Raw genomic sequence first — 14,248 nt, 5'->3', positions numbered from 1 at the left:
ACGAGCGGATTTTTTTAAACATGTTCCAAATCTAAAGTCTGTCTGATTTTCGACCGAAAAAGTCTGCTGCAGGTCCGATGAAGCCCACACACGGTCGGATTGCCCAACGGATTCGTCCCGTCGGAGCAGTCTGGTCGAAAAGTCTGCCCGTGTGTACACAGCATAACTCTCTGCTATTTCAGTGCACAGCAGCACATACTTAGCTGTCCCCTCATCGCAGGTGATAAGTTCTGCCCTCTTATTGCAGTCATTATTTATGTTAATATGGATAGCCTGGGCTTATATATGCTTCATCCTTGCACCGTTCCCCATTAGCTTTGCTAGTAAGAAGTAGTTGTGAGCAAAAAAAAAAATGAAAGGTTAAAATGTTGTCTGATTCAGGGGCAACCTGTGATATCATTCTTACCATTCATGGCAGAACAGATCTGCAATGTAAATGTCAATGTTTTGTAATCCATCTAAAATGCAAAAAAAAAACCCTCCAAACTTCTAATATTTCACTAATTAAATAGGTATTCAGACCAAGGATATTTTTTAGCTCTCTGTGCATATTTGAGTTACGTCATATCATTACTTAGCCATATATCAACATTTTTTTTTTTTAACATAAAAGTAGATGCTGATTCTTACAGTTCAGACTACAATGAACAGCACATAGATAAAATAATTTGCATCTGGTATGCTTATTTCAGCTGCTACCAACAAATAATGCTGTATACTGAGTGGCACTGGTTAAGCATAGCTTTTCATCGTTTCTGCTGTCTGATCTCCTGGGAAGTGTGTCTGATCAAAATGACACTGTCATATGCCCAAAGCAAATCAAACAAATTTGAAAGAAATTCTAGGCAGACAGAAACAAAAAATGTCTTTTAAAATCAGGAGCAAATTTGTTGTTTTCAGTGATAAAAACATAACCCTAACAATGAATCTCCAAGAATTCAATTTTTTGCATACTTACATTGGGCAGCTTGGCTGGATTTAAACAACTATATCTGAAATCTGGGGGACCCTGGGGATGCTGTAAAACACTGCAGTAGTAGTGAGCGGCTTGCTGTCTGCACATTAAACACAGGAAGTCGCTTGCTCAGCATCTCCATAATTCATAGAACATCTTGTATTTTGTTCAGTGAACACATGGCATTCTTTGATTGGATGAGGCTGGGTGGAGGAATGGTGATGTCACAATCTCCACTTCATCTAAATAGAGAATGCTATGTACAGAGAGGAAGATGCTCACAAGATCACAACTTTCCCTTTAGATATCACATACACTATAGATACTGGACCAAGCTGGACCAATGTAAGTATGCCAAAAAATCAAATCTCAGCAGTCCGGCTTTAAAGTATTGTTCAGACATACAACCAGCTTTAAGCGAACAGCAATCTTCGTAAATGTTACCTAACATTTAGAATGTATAACCAAGCTTTAAGTATTACAACATGGTTACAAATGCTTAATAATGTTCTGGCGGATCAGCTTAAAGCTGATGTTTATGCTTCTTTAACTTTGCATTCCCTGCCACCCCCCCCCCCGCCATTAATATAGTAATGAAATGTTTAAACAGAACCATTCCATTTTCATTACATACCTTATTTTAGAACCAGTGACATTAAGCCAGGGTCTCTGTGCTCATCTATGCAATGCAGGCAGACCAAGGCTGTTGGAAGGGTGCTGCATATAGATTCCTGAAAACCTCACAGCACTCTGCCTCTTTATTTTTCCTACCCTCAGCCCTGATGCAAGTAGTGGGCATGAAAGAAAGAATTGCAATCTAATGATGAAAAAGGGCAGGACGGACACAGTAAGACTGTGGAGGAAAGAGTTAAATGATGCTGCCAATCGGCTGATCAAAAAAAAAAACCCCATGTAGATTCCCTCATCCACACACTCAAGGCGGATGGAGGAATCCTGCCCGCTGCACTATTGTATTCTGACAGCAGGGACTATTGGCTGCATGTGCTGATTAAGTGAACATTTTCCAACAGTCCTGTTCGAGAGAAGCCGATTGTTGGGTAGATGGTTATAGATCAAAATTTGGCCGATCAATGCTGAACTGGTCGAATTTGAATACGTCCATAGCCAACTTAAGACTTTATACAGTAGGTCAGTTCAACAATTATATATCCCATTCTTTCACAATTAAAAAGAGACATGTCAAAGCAATCTGCTCAGGAACAACCACCATTATGACTATTAGGGGGCCTGTTGAATACATTTATTATTTTTTAAGGTGTGTGTCCAGGCAAACATTATTTCTAGTTTTAGGTTGAAGACCTGTCAGGTTCTTACCTATCCAGGGCTTTGGTGGAGAGATTTACTCTCATTTCTTGTCCTGCGGACAATGTATTACCAGATAAGCACGTAGGGCAAGGCTTGAACTCCTGTCAGATTCTTAATTCTGGTTTTGTCCTTGTTGTATATTTGACCTCACTTTCTATCTGGTGAAACTGTTGTTAGCAGGACATGAAGGTAAGCCTAGGATCACAGTAAAAACCCATCAAGAGTTCTAATCCATCCCTACTCTATCCAAAATTGGAAAAAAGATTGGCTTGACATATACTTTAAGGCTTGGAAATCAGGTCCAGTCTGCAAGATATGGATCAACGTATTCACTTCATCAAACACTTTCAACCTCAGGTATGAAATGGCCAGGTCTTCCTTTTCAAATTTAAATACCCAGGGCTGCCACATAAACATTTTAGAGGTATCTAACCATGCCTTGTTCATTATTAATTATTCACTAGCACTCCACAGCATGTTTGCATAAATTGGTTGCCATAGTAGATACAGATTTGACATTGAAACTGAGTTTACCTGACATTTCATAAATGTTTGGATTCCCCTATACCACTAAGCCTGCCTCCCTGCTGTAGCAGTGTCATGGGTAGTAAACAAAGGTGCACCATCTCTTGAAACTGGGGAAAGGGTAATAAGTAAGTAAAAGCTATTTTTTTACTCTTGGTGAACTAAACCCATTCAAACATTTATTCACATACAGGGAAATTAGAAAAATCAAAAAACACTTTCCCTGCAAAAAATAAAATGCGCCAAGGTTCATTTTACCAAGCGTGTTAATAGGATGCCCCCAGAAAATGTGTATGCAGTGCTGTTCCTATAGGGAGGATATAAAATCATTTATGTAGCACCTAAAAAGGCAAATGCATTCAGGGTTTGAATTTAGTTTATCAAAATAAATAGAGAAGGCCCGATATTTTAATGTGACAGTTTGTGATATGGCTAACTCGCAGGGTTTCTTTTCAGCATATTGTTTCCAAATTGTTGAGCTGGAAGTGTTGGCGAGCATGGTTCTTATTGCTTATTTAACATGAATGTATTTTTCATCTTCAAGCAGAAGAAAACAAATGGATGTTTGTGCTGCAGGCAGCTGTTATCTGACAAAGTAGAATAAATGTTTAAATAGCATCACATAACCATTCGTCTTCCACTTGATTCCTCCGAGGTGAGTAGTATGACAGAAAGCTCCAAAGAATTGCCTTCATTTACTATATGTTTTTATTGCTACTTTGCAAGTACACAGGGGTACATGTCATCTAACAGGGATTACAATTCCTGTGTGTAGCAATTACTTGCAATATTTACAATTCCTTACATTTGGCATTCAAGGGTATTGCAGATTCTGAACAAGATATATATATATATATATATATATATATATATATATATATATATATATATACACACACCATATTGTCAAAAATATTGTGACTCCTGCCTTTACACGCTCATGAACTTTAAGGGCATCCAAGTCTTAGTTCGTAGGGCTCAATATGGAGTCAGCCACCCTTTGCAGGTATAGCTTCTACTCTTATGGAAAAGTTGTCCACAAGGTTTAGGAGTGTGTCTAAACCTTGACCATTCTTCCAGAAGAGCATTTGTGAGGTCGGGCACTGATGGTGGACGAGGAGGCCTGGCTCACAATTTCCACTATAATTTATCCCAAAGGTGTTCTATTAGATTTAGGTCAGGACTCTGTACAGGCCAGTCAAGTTCCTCCACCCCTAGCCGGCTCATTCATGTCTTTATGGACCTTGCTTTGTGCATTCTGTCCAAATCATTTGGTGGAGGGGGATTATGGTGTGGGTTTGTTTTTCAGGGGTTGGGCTTGGCCCCTTAGTTCCAGTGAAGGGAACTCTTAAGGCATCAGCACATCAAGACATTTTGGACAATTTTGTGGGAACAGTTTGGGGATGGCCCCTTGCTGTTCCAACATGACTGCACACCAGTGCACAAAGCAAGGTCCATAAACACATGGATGAGCGAGTTTGGAGTGGAGAAACTTGACTGGCTTGCACAGAGTCCTGACCACAACCTTTGGGGTGAGCCAGGACTTCTCGTTCCAACGTTAGTGCCTGACCTCACAAATGCGCTTCTGGAAGAATGGTCAAACATTCCCATAGACACACTCCTAAATCTTGAGGACAGCCCTCCCAGAAGAGTTAAAGCTTTTATAGCTGCAAAGGGTGGGCCAACTCAATATTGAACCCTACAGACTAAGAGTGGGATGCCATTAAGGTTTATGTGCGTGTAAATGCAGGTGTACCAATATTTTTGACAATATAGTGTGTGTGTGTGTGTGTTGTGTGTGTGTGTGTATATATATATATATATATATATATATATATATAAACACAGTATCTCACAAAAGTGAGTACACCCCTCACATTTTTTGTAAATATTTTATTCTATCTTTTCATGTGACAACACTGAATAAATTACACTTTGCTACAATGTAAAGCAGTGAGTGTACAGCTTGAATAACAGTGTAGATTTGCTGTTCCCTCAAAATAACTCAACACACAGCCATTAATGTCTAAACTGCTGGCAACCAAAGTGAGTACACCCCTAAGTGAAAATGTCCAAATTGGGCCAAAATTGTCAATATTTTGTGTGGCCACCATTATTTTCCAGCACTGCCTTAACCCTCTTGGGCATGGAGTTCACCAGAGCTTCACAGGTTGCCACTGTAGTCCTCTTCCACTCATCCACAACGGCATCACGGAGCTGGTGGATGTTAGAGACCTTGCGCTCCTCCACCTTCCGTTTGAGGATGCCCCACAGATGCTCAATAGAATTCAGGTCTGGAGACAGGCTTGACCAGTCCATCACCTTTACCCTCAGCTTCTTTAGCAAGGCAGTGGTCATCTTAGAGGTTTGATCATTTGGTGTTTGAGGTCATTATCTTGTTGGAATACTGCCCTGCGACCCAGTCTCTGAAGGGAGGGGATCTTGTCACAGTACATGTTGGCATTCATGGTTCCCTCAATGAACTGTAGCTCCCCAAGGCTGGCAACACTCATACACCCCCAGACCATGACAATCCCTCCACCATGCTTGACTGTAGGCAAGACACACTTGTCTTTGTACTCCTCACCTGGTTGCCGTGACACACGCTTGACACCATCTGAACCAAATAAGTTTATATTGGTCTCATCAGACCACGGGACATGGTTCCAGTAATCCATGTCCTTAGTCTGCTTGTCTTAAGCAAACTGTTTGCGGGCTTACTTGTGCATCATCTTTAGAAGAGGCTTTCTTCTGGAATGACAGCCATGCAGACCAATTTGATGCAGTGTGCGGCGTATGGTCTGAGCACTTAAAGGCTGACTTCCCATCCCTTCAACCTCGGCAGCAATTCTGGCAGCACTCATACGTCTATTTACCAAAGACAACCTCTGTATATGATGCTGAGCACATGCACTCAACTTCTTTAGTCGACCATGGCGAGGCCTGTAAAACCAGTCCTGTTAAAGCCCTGTATAACAGACTTGCTCCCCATTCACACTCGAGACCTTGTAACACTAATGAGTCACATGACACCGGGGAGTAAAAATGGCTAATTGGGCCCAATTTGGACATTTTCACTTAGGGGGTACTCACTTTTGCTGCCATTGGTTTAGACATTAATGGCTGTGAGTTGAGTTATTTTGAGGGCACAGCAAATTTACACTGTTATACAAGCTGTACACTCACTACTTTACATTGCAGCAAAGTGTAATTTCTTCAGTGTTGTCACATGAAAAGTTATAATAAAATATGTACAAAAATGTGAGGGGTGTACTCACTTTTGTGAGATACTGTATATGTGTGTATATATATATATATATATATATATATATAGTAAAACCTTGGTTTGAGAGTAACTTGGTTTGAGAGTGTTTTGCAAGACAAGCAAATGTTTCAATAAATTATGACTTGATAAACAAGCGATGTCTTGATATTCAAGTAGTGTCACGTCACAACTGTCAGTATAAAATGGAAGAGAGGCGCCTCTAAGTGTAGCAATATGGTTATATTTAATGAAGGTACAACATTTAGCAACTCACATGGCTGATGATTAAAACAGGCACATCTAAGTATGCAGGCATCCGGGGTAAAGCTGTCCACATAGATCGCCCTCTGCTATCAACGTCATCCTTCGACACTGCGCTTCAAGCCTCGCTTTCAGATCGCTCTACTGCAGGGACGTCTTCCCAGTCACGATTGCAGACTGACAGGGGTGAAATCCAGTGGTGCGGAGGAGGGTCTATGTGGACAGCTTTACCCCGAAAGCTTACATAGATATGTCTGTTTTAATCATCAACCATGTGAGTTGCTAAATGTTGTACCTTCATTAACCACATGCCGACCAGCTCATGACAATGTATGTCGGCACAATGGCACGGCTGGGCAAATGAGCGTACAAGTACATCCCCTTTAAATCGCGCCATTGTGGGCACACGCGCCCGCCGCATACTCCGTGACCACACCCGCGGGACTCGAAGTCCGCCGGGGCCCACGATCGTGGCACAGAGCAGCAGAACGGGGAGATGCCTATGTAAACAAGGCATTTCCCTGTTCTGCCTAGTGACATGATAGAGATCTACTGCCCCCTGTAATCGGGAGCAGTGATTGCTGTCATGTCAGTGGTAGCCCACCCCACAGTCACTCCCTAGGACACACTTAACCCCTTGATCACTCCCCAGTGTTTAACCCCTTCCCTGTCAGTGTCATTTACACAGTAATCAGTGCATTTTTATTGCATTGATCGCTGTATAAATGACAATGGTTCCAAAATAGTGTCAAAAGTGTCCGATGTGTCCGCTAAAAATCGCAGATCGCCGCCATTACTAATAAAAAAAAATAATAATAAAAATGGCATAAATCTATCCCCTATTTTGTAGACGCTATAACTTTTGCGCAAACCAACCAATATACGCTTATTGCGATTTATTTATTTTTTTTATGTAGAAGAATACATATCGGCCTAAACTGAGAAAGAAATTTGTTTTTTTATATATTTTTTGGGGATATTTATTATAGCAAAAAGTAAAAAATATTGCTTTTTTTTTCAAAATTTGTTGCTCTTTTTTTGTTTATAGCGCAAAAAATTAAAACTGCAGAAGTGATCAAATACCACCAAAAGAAAGCTCTATTTGTGAGAAAAAAAGGACGTCAATTTTGTTTGGGTGCAATGTCGCACGACCATGCAATTGTCAGTTGAAGTGACGCAGTGCCATATCGCAAAAAGTGCTCTGGTCAGGAAGGGGGTAAATCCTTTTGGGGCTGAAGTGGTTAAATGTAATCATATTTCTACACTTAGATGCGCCTCTCTTCTCTTTTATACTCTGTAGCTCCTGCTGGATTTTGCTTCTAATTCCCTTGTGGAGGGTGCCATTTGTGGATGGACATTTTATGGTTACAAAACCTATCACATTGCTATAATCTTTTTATATGGACTATAAACTGAAAGACCTATTAATAAATGGTTGTGAAATGAATCATCTGAGTTTCCATTATTTCTTATGGGGAAATTTACATTGATATACAAATGCTTTGGATTACAAGCATGTTTCTGGAACGAATTATGCTTGCAATCCAAGGTTATACTGTATATCATTTTGATAGTATACCTTACATATGTAGTATATTTAATTATAATATAGGATTTATAGTATTTATGATAAATATGTACTTGTAATTGGCTTATTTTAAATCATGTTAACAATCTGCATATGTGTTACCATGCCAAGTTGATTTAGAAATGTTGGTAGCCATAAAGCCTCATGCACACTGAGTGTTTAGCCCTGCTGCATGATGCTCTGTCTTTATCCTTTTGTAGAGGCAATAGGCACACACTCCAGCTATGCTGCCAGTAGCCTGTCAAACTCTATGAGTCTGAAAGCTGCTTCAGCTGGATGGGGCTGAGTGGTGTACGCAATGGTACTTTTGTTTACAGCAATATGTGCCTAGGGATGAATGTCTAAAACACAGACTGCTTGCGTTCTTGGCATTTGTTCCTGGGTGCAAACAGCTCTAAACGTACATACCGCTAGGTCCATGCCCTGCCCCGTCCAGCCGCAGTAGCAGTCAGACTCTAATGCCCTGTACACACGGTTGGATTTTCCGACGGAAAATGTGTAATAGGACCTTGTTGTCGGAAATTCCGACCGTGTGTAGGCTTCATCACACATTTTCCATCGGATTTTCCGACACACAAAGTTTGAGAGCAGGATATAAAATTTTCCCGACAACAATCTCCGTGTCGGAAATTCCGATCGTGTGTACACAAATCCGACGGACAAAGTGCCACGCATGCTCAGAATAAATAAAGAGATGAAAGCTATTGGCCACTGCCCCGTTTATAGTCCCGACGTACGTGTTTTACATCACCGCGTTCAGAATGATCGGATTTTCCGACAACTTTGTGTGACCGTGTGTATGCAAGACAAGTTTGAGCCAACATCCGTCTGAAAAAATCCTAGGATTTTGTTGTCGGAATGTCCGAACAAAGTCCGACCGTGTGTATGGGGCATTAGTGTTTGACATACTACTAGCAGTGGGGCTGAATGGTGCACCTATACCCTCCAGCAACAGTTAAACTCCGGAGCTTCAAGCACCTATATGGAAATAAAGTGCTCTGTTGGTTGCCTAACCTATAATAATGTTGCTGCAGTCTCTGTTCAGTGAGGGAGCTGACTGTACAATCTGACATACAGATACATTCTAAGGGATAAAAAAGAAGTTTGTCTATGAAATATTACCATGGAAATATTGTACAAGTAAAAATAAGAAAATCACTATCAACAATTTTCTTGGGGAAACCTTCACTAAATACCAAAAAGGAATACTGCTGAAAACACAAGACAATTTTACTTACTGTACAATTGCTAGAATAGAACTGCACTAGGGTTTTGTTATAGTGAAAGTTAAAAGGGTATTAAATAGCTTAAAATATTTCTTTATTTTTAAACCAGCTTTCTTAATACGCATTGTAATGACCTGCTATAGCCCATGACAGAGATAAATTGTCATTTGAAAAAAAAATATTATCTGCTGCTCTTAAGTCCCGTATGCTGGGTCAATCCCTTGTCCTGTCATGTACGGAAACCAGGCAGGAGCTCATCCCTGCCCAAGTCTATCTGTGGATCCAAGAGAAAGAAGCCAGAGACACACTGTGAAAATCCTGGAAAGGAAAACTTTATTGTAACAAACAGAAAACATGAAGTCCTACCTGGGTCCTCCTCCTCTAATGCAATCAATCATTTAGTCCCAATTTTGTGTAAAATGTCAGAGGAGGAGGTCCAAGGTGGGAACTCACATTTGCTGTTCATTACAATAAAGTTCCACTATTTAAGATCCTCCCTGTGCTGCTGGCTTCTTTCTCTTGGTTCCACAGACAACTTGTAATTTATTTCATTACATACAACTACTAGAATTTGATTTCTAACTGAATACTATGGGTCATGGTATATTACCACTATTTTTTGAAATCAGCCCAAATTATTAAGACTGTGATAGAAGGTTTATGGACCTACTTTGCACTTTAAATGCATTTACTGTACTTCTCAAGCATCTCTACCAGACCACATGCATTCATTTACACAACAATACTGTTGATTTGACTAGTTCTGCAGTTAAAGTCTTTTGTCTTTCCTATTAGGCATAGTTAGCTAAATGTTCCCATCAGGAAATGTAGTTAGGTTTCTACGGAGATGACACATAAGACATAATTACAGAAGAAGCATATTTGAATTGTTTTCTTTCTCCAGTGTAATGTGCAGCTTACATTTACAAAGGAACATACACTGATAGTAGCTCTGGGTCTCTTGGTCTGACATACTTAACAGACTGTTGTCAGGAAATGATGCAAAGATAAAGAGGCAATTTACAATAACAGTCTTCTTTATGTTGCGTTGTACACACTTGCTATGCCCACAACTGCTAAATGTACCAAGCAGTACAATTATGCATCCAGCCTGGCTTAATCTGCTAAAATCTTTAACAGCAGGGTCTAAGTGAAAGTAGGTAAAACTATGTGACAGCATCAAATTAGTGGCTGTAAGAAATATCCATTGTAAGCACATATCACCCAACATCCCTGGAGGTCAAACTGGCAGTACTCTGTCCTCTGTACACAATGGAGGCAGATTGTTTAATTACTTGAGAAAATCTTGTAACTGCACTAAAAGTGAAAATGAAACAAAAATATACAGCAAGCACACCAACAGATATACATTGGTCACAGCAACTAACATACAAAAGTGCTGTGCATATACAATATAGTGCAAATTATAAATAACACACTAATTAACTCAATTATATCAATAAATAAAGTCCAATGAAAGTGAAAAGAAAAACTTCAATAAAGTGCCAAATGTGAACAGGGTGAAATCTTCAGCAAGTGCCTTCATATATTCATACAACAATGGGAACCTCCACCAAACACTAAATGGCTCCTGCTTACCAGAATGCTTTGACCCCCTATTACAGAACAGTCAAAACAAGCTTGTTATATGGCCAGGCTTCCACAACAGAGCAGCCCACAATCTCTACTTCAGGTCAGGACTCACAGATCACCCTCCGGTTCAACAGTGTTTAATAATTAAAAGATGAATCACAAAGTGTAAACCTGATAAAAAATGGTTTTCATTTATTTAAACCAAGTAACATTGTTAAAAAAGCAATAAAAACATCATATACGTGAATCGGGTTCACAGAGTGTGATAACATCACAAACTTACACTCCACCTTATGCATTTTGTGGCAAATAGCATCTTCTGGAGCATGGACCCTGTTCATTCATCAAGCTTTACAGCATGGGTGCTCAACCTCCAGCTTTGTGTAACTACAAGTCCCATGAGCCATTGCATGCTGCTGACAGTTGCAAGCATGACTCCCAAAGGCAGAGGCATGATGGGACTTGTAGTTCAGCAACAGTTGGAGGGCCATTGGTTGAGTACCCATGCTTTACAGTAAATAGTAGGGGAACACCTAGAAGCAAGGAAGCTGGAAAGAAGTCACTCTCCACAACTAAGCCTCAATTGGAATTACTGGACCACTTTAATCTGCATTGTGTTCTATTAAATGTCTTGAAAACATATTTTCTGCAAAATATTCTCACGGCCTTTAGGCTAAGATCAAGTGTAGTATCTGTTCTTATCAGTTTCCAGAGGAGGCGCTGTGTCACTTTCGTTGGGGAGGCCATCAAATCCAATGGTTATAGTGCCTAGAAGGGCAGTTATCAGCAGAGACTATGCCGAGTTGCCCGATAGATACTGGGGACCGGCCAATGGTTGAGTCTGGGCCGTCTGGAAGGGTGCTCCTGGTGAGGATGGGTGCTGCATTTTGGTCTGGCCGGAGGGTCAGGTCCCTGGCCTTCTGGCCTGGATTGTGGTAGCTCTAGCTATGGACAGTTATTCGGGAAGAGAACGCTTACTCCCCTTTTGCTGGTGGGGGGAGGGGTTAGTATCTACCCGAATGTGAAATTGGAAGGAGGGATGGGAGTGACGGTGATAAGGGCTCTCACCAAGCTCCCTGAACTTCATGCCTTTTCTGTCTGCGGTGGGGGCTGCTGTGGGCCAGGGTTGATCTTGAAAGCCTATGGAGTATATGCCCCTGGAGTGGCAGTCCAGGGGTGCCAAATAATCACTGTGAGTGGCAGTCACTTTGATTTGAGGCACCACGGTCACTGCACCATAGAACACGCTTTTTTAGCACCTGCCTCTTGGGCCTTTTGGCTGGGACCAGAGGAATTTTTTATTCCTGGCCAGAAGGCCTGGTCATTGTTTTACACAATGGCCACCTTTTTCACTCTCCTCTTCACTATCCCTTCCCCACTTTCTTTTTATTTATTTTATTTATTTGATGCCTATGTTTGTCACGTTTTGTCCTTTTGTGTTTGTAGATGGTTGTCTCACTGTGTGATGAGTAAGGATGCGGGTCCTTGGGCCAGTCCTGAAAGTCTTGGGAAGGGGTGGACATGGCCTTCTGGCTTAGTTCGCCCTCTCTCATGGGGTCTCCCTTCGGGGGAGCCCCACCTAGTACTTGGGTGGGTCCTGTCTCGGGAGGCCCTCCAGAGAATGGGGTCTGTCGGGTTTCGGCCACATAGACCATTGTAAAGTACCTTTGTCCCCGTCTGGAGCTTAACGCCCCGGGGATCAGGGAATTGGCACGCCTGTGTACCTGTTGCACTTTTTTGTGACCACTCTTTATGTGTGTGCACATTTTTTTTGGCACCGGGTGAAGTTTTTTGGGTGTGTTATGCACGCCATAGACTTTAAAAAACAAAAAAACAAAAAAAAAAAATGGCACTCATTCATAGTGGATTAAGATATATATATATATTCTCAGCCGCTTGTAAAAGTAAATAGTCTTTACAACTAAAATAAATGTGGAAATACCCATGTAAGAGTTGAACGTTTTTACAGGCAAATCTTGCAGCATTTTGTACTCTATAAACATAGCAAAGAAAAAGTTATCCCGGTGCTGGAAAACTGATTTCAAATAAGTGTGTTGATGATTAGTGATGACAAATGCACTCCTTTTATCAGAGTTTTTAATAACAGATATAAAAAAGAACAGAAAAGACCATTCGAGCCAAGCTCAAATTACCATACTAAACAATATCAGCATCAGTACATTTGATTAACTATCATCTAGTTTTCCAACAATAATCAAAGATATTATAAAATATTCAGAACTATTCAAAAAGACTCCAGAGCAGATAGTGTATAAAGAACTTCTCTGTTATAGGCCATCCCCCTCTGCTTAAAACATACCCAACATTTATTATGGATTGAAACTAAAATTAGAATGTGATGCCTCTATCCATTTTCTCCATATCTTTTCAAATTTCTTAGAAGCCTTGCATTGAACATAAGTATATTTTTCAAACATTACATGTTGATACATTTCCCGGATCCAGTCCCCAAGGGTAAGAGGGTTAGGTGATACCCAACGAGAAGCTATCAATTTGCAAGCTATAAAAAGTGATATCATAATAGCCACTGCTTGATCATAATGCAGGTTGTTGGAATTTACATATCGTAGAAGGCATAGGACGGGATGTGAAATTGGCACAGTGTCATACAGAATTTAACATATCTAACACTTCCTGCCAATACTGAAATAACTTTGGACATATCCAGAACAGATGCATAAAGGAGCCAGAAGATCGAGCACATCTTGTGCATTCAGAATTTTCTCTCCTGCTTACCCTAAGCAGCAGCTCCGGGGTACGATAAGCACTACACAGAATAAAAAGTTGAGTCACTCTATGAGTAGGAGATATTAAAGCAAGCTGTACAATCAGTATCTGCCTCCCATCTTTGCCTACATGGAATAATAAAATCAGAAAGCAGTTATGGTAGCAATTGCGTATATACCCTAGAAATTAGACCCTTAGTAGTATTTGCTCAAACTATACTGCCCAAGATAGGAACAGGAGGAAAAGATATGACTGTGCCTCTGTCCCAGACAAAACGTTTCCAGAAGTTGAGTCTAGAACAGCCCTCAAAATTTCCAAAATTTTGCCTGCTCGCATTAGCCGAGTGGAAATAAGCTGAGGGCGAGTGTGGAGTCTCCCTGCATCCTAAATCAGTGAAAGTGTCATTCATTGGTTTTCATTTTTTTTAATATTGTTAAAGTTGTTGTTAATATTTATTTTTGTAATTTATTTCTGCACAAAACTTTTAACAGTGTCATTTCATGAGATAATTTATGAGGGCATGTTTAAGGGTGGAATTAGCAGTAGGGCAGGGTAGGGGTTGGTGGGGCAACTGGGGGTGGGTAACTCTTAAGGCCTTGCTAGTAGCTCAGGACTTGAAATTTTGAGCCCTGGTCTAGAACATAGGCCGTCTCGGCCGTAATGACCCACTAATTTTCTTGATTTTTCTCCCTCCTACTGTTGGTTTTAACCATTCTAATTTCTTTAATAAGAAGGCCTCTTAAATAGGCCTTCATGGTATC

General features: G+C 40.6%; 1 protein-coding gene and 1 pseudogene across 11 annotated transcripts in view; one reads left to right on the top strand and one right to left on the bottom strand.

The window, feature by feature from the left end:
* MAGI2 (membrane associated guanylate kinase, WW and PDZ domain containing 2) overlaps nt 1-14,248 on the bottom strand; it is a 1,136,189-nt gene that overhangs the window by 473,498 nt on the left and 648,443 nt on the right. The window lies entirely within an intron of this gene.
* Nucleotides 11,393-11,496, top strand: LOC141135971 (U2 spliceosomal RNA; annotated as a pseudogene).

This window comes from Aquarana catesbeiana, linkage group LG03 (assembly GCF_042186555.1).
Source record: "Aquarana catesbeiana isolate 2022-GZ linkage group LG03, ASM4218655v1, whole genome shotgun sequence".
Taxonomy (NCBI): domain Eukaryota; kingdom Metazoa; phylum Chordata; class Amphibia; order Anura; family Ranidae; genus Aquarana; species Aquarana catesbeiana.
Note: the sequence above shows the minus strand (reverse complement) of the source record. Positions and strands in the feature narration are given on the sequence as shown.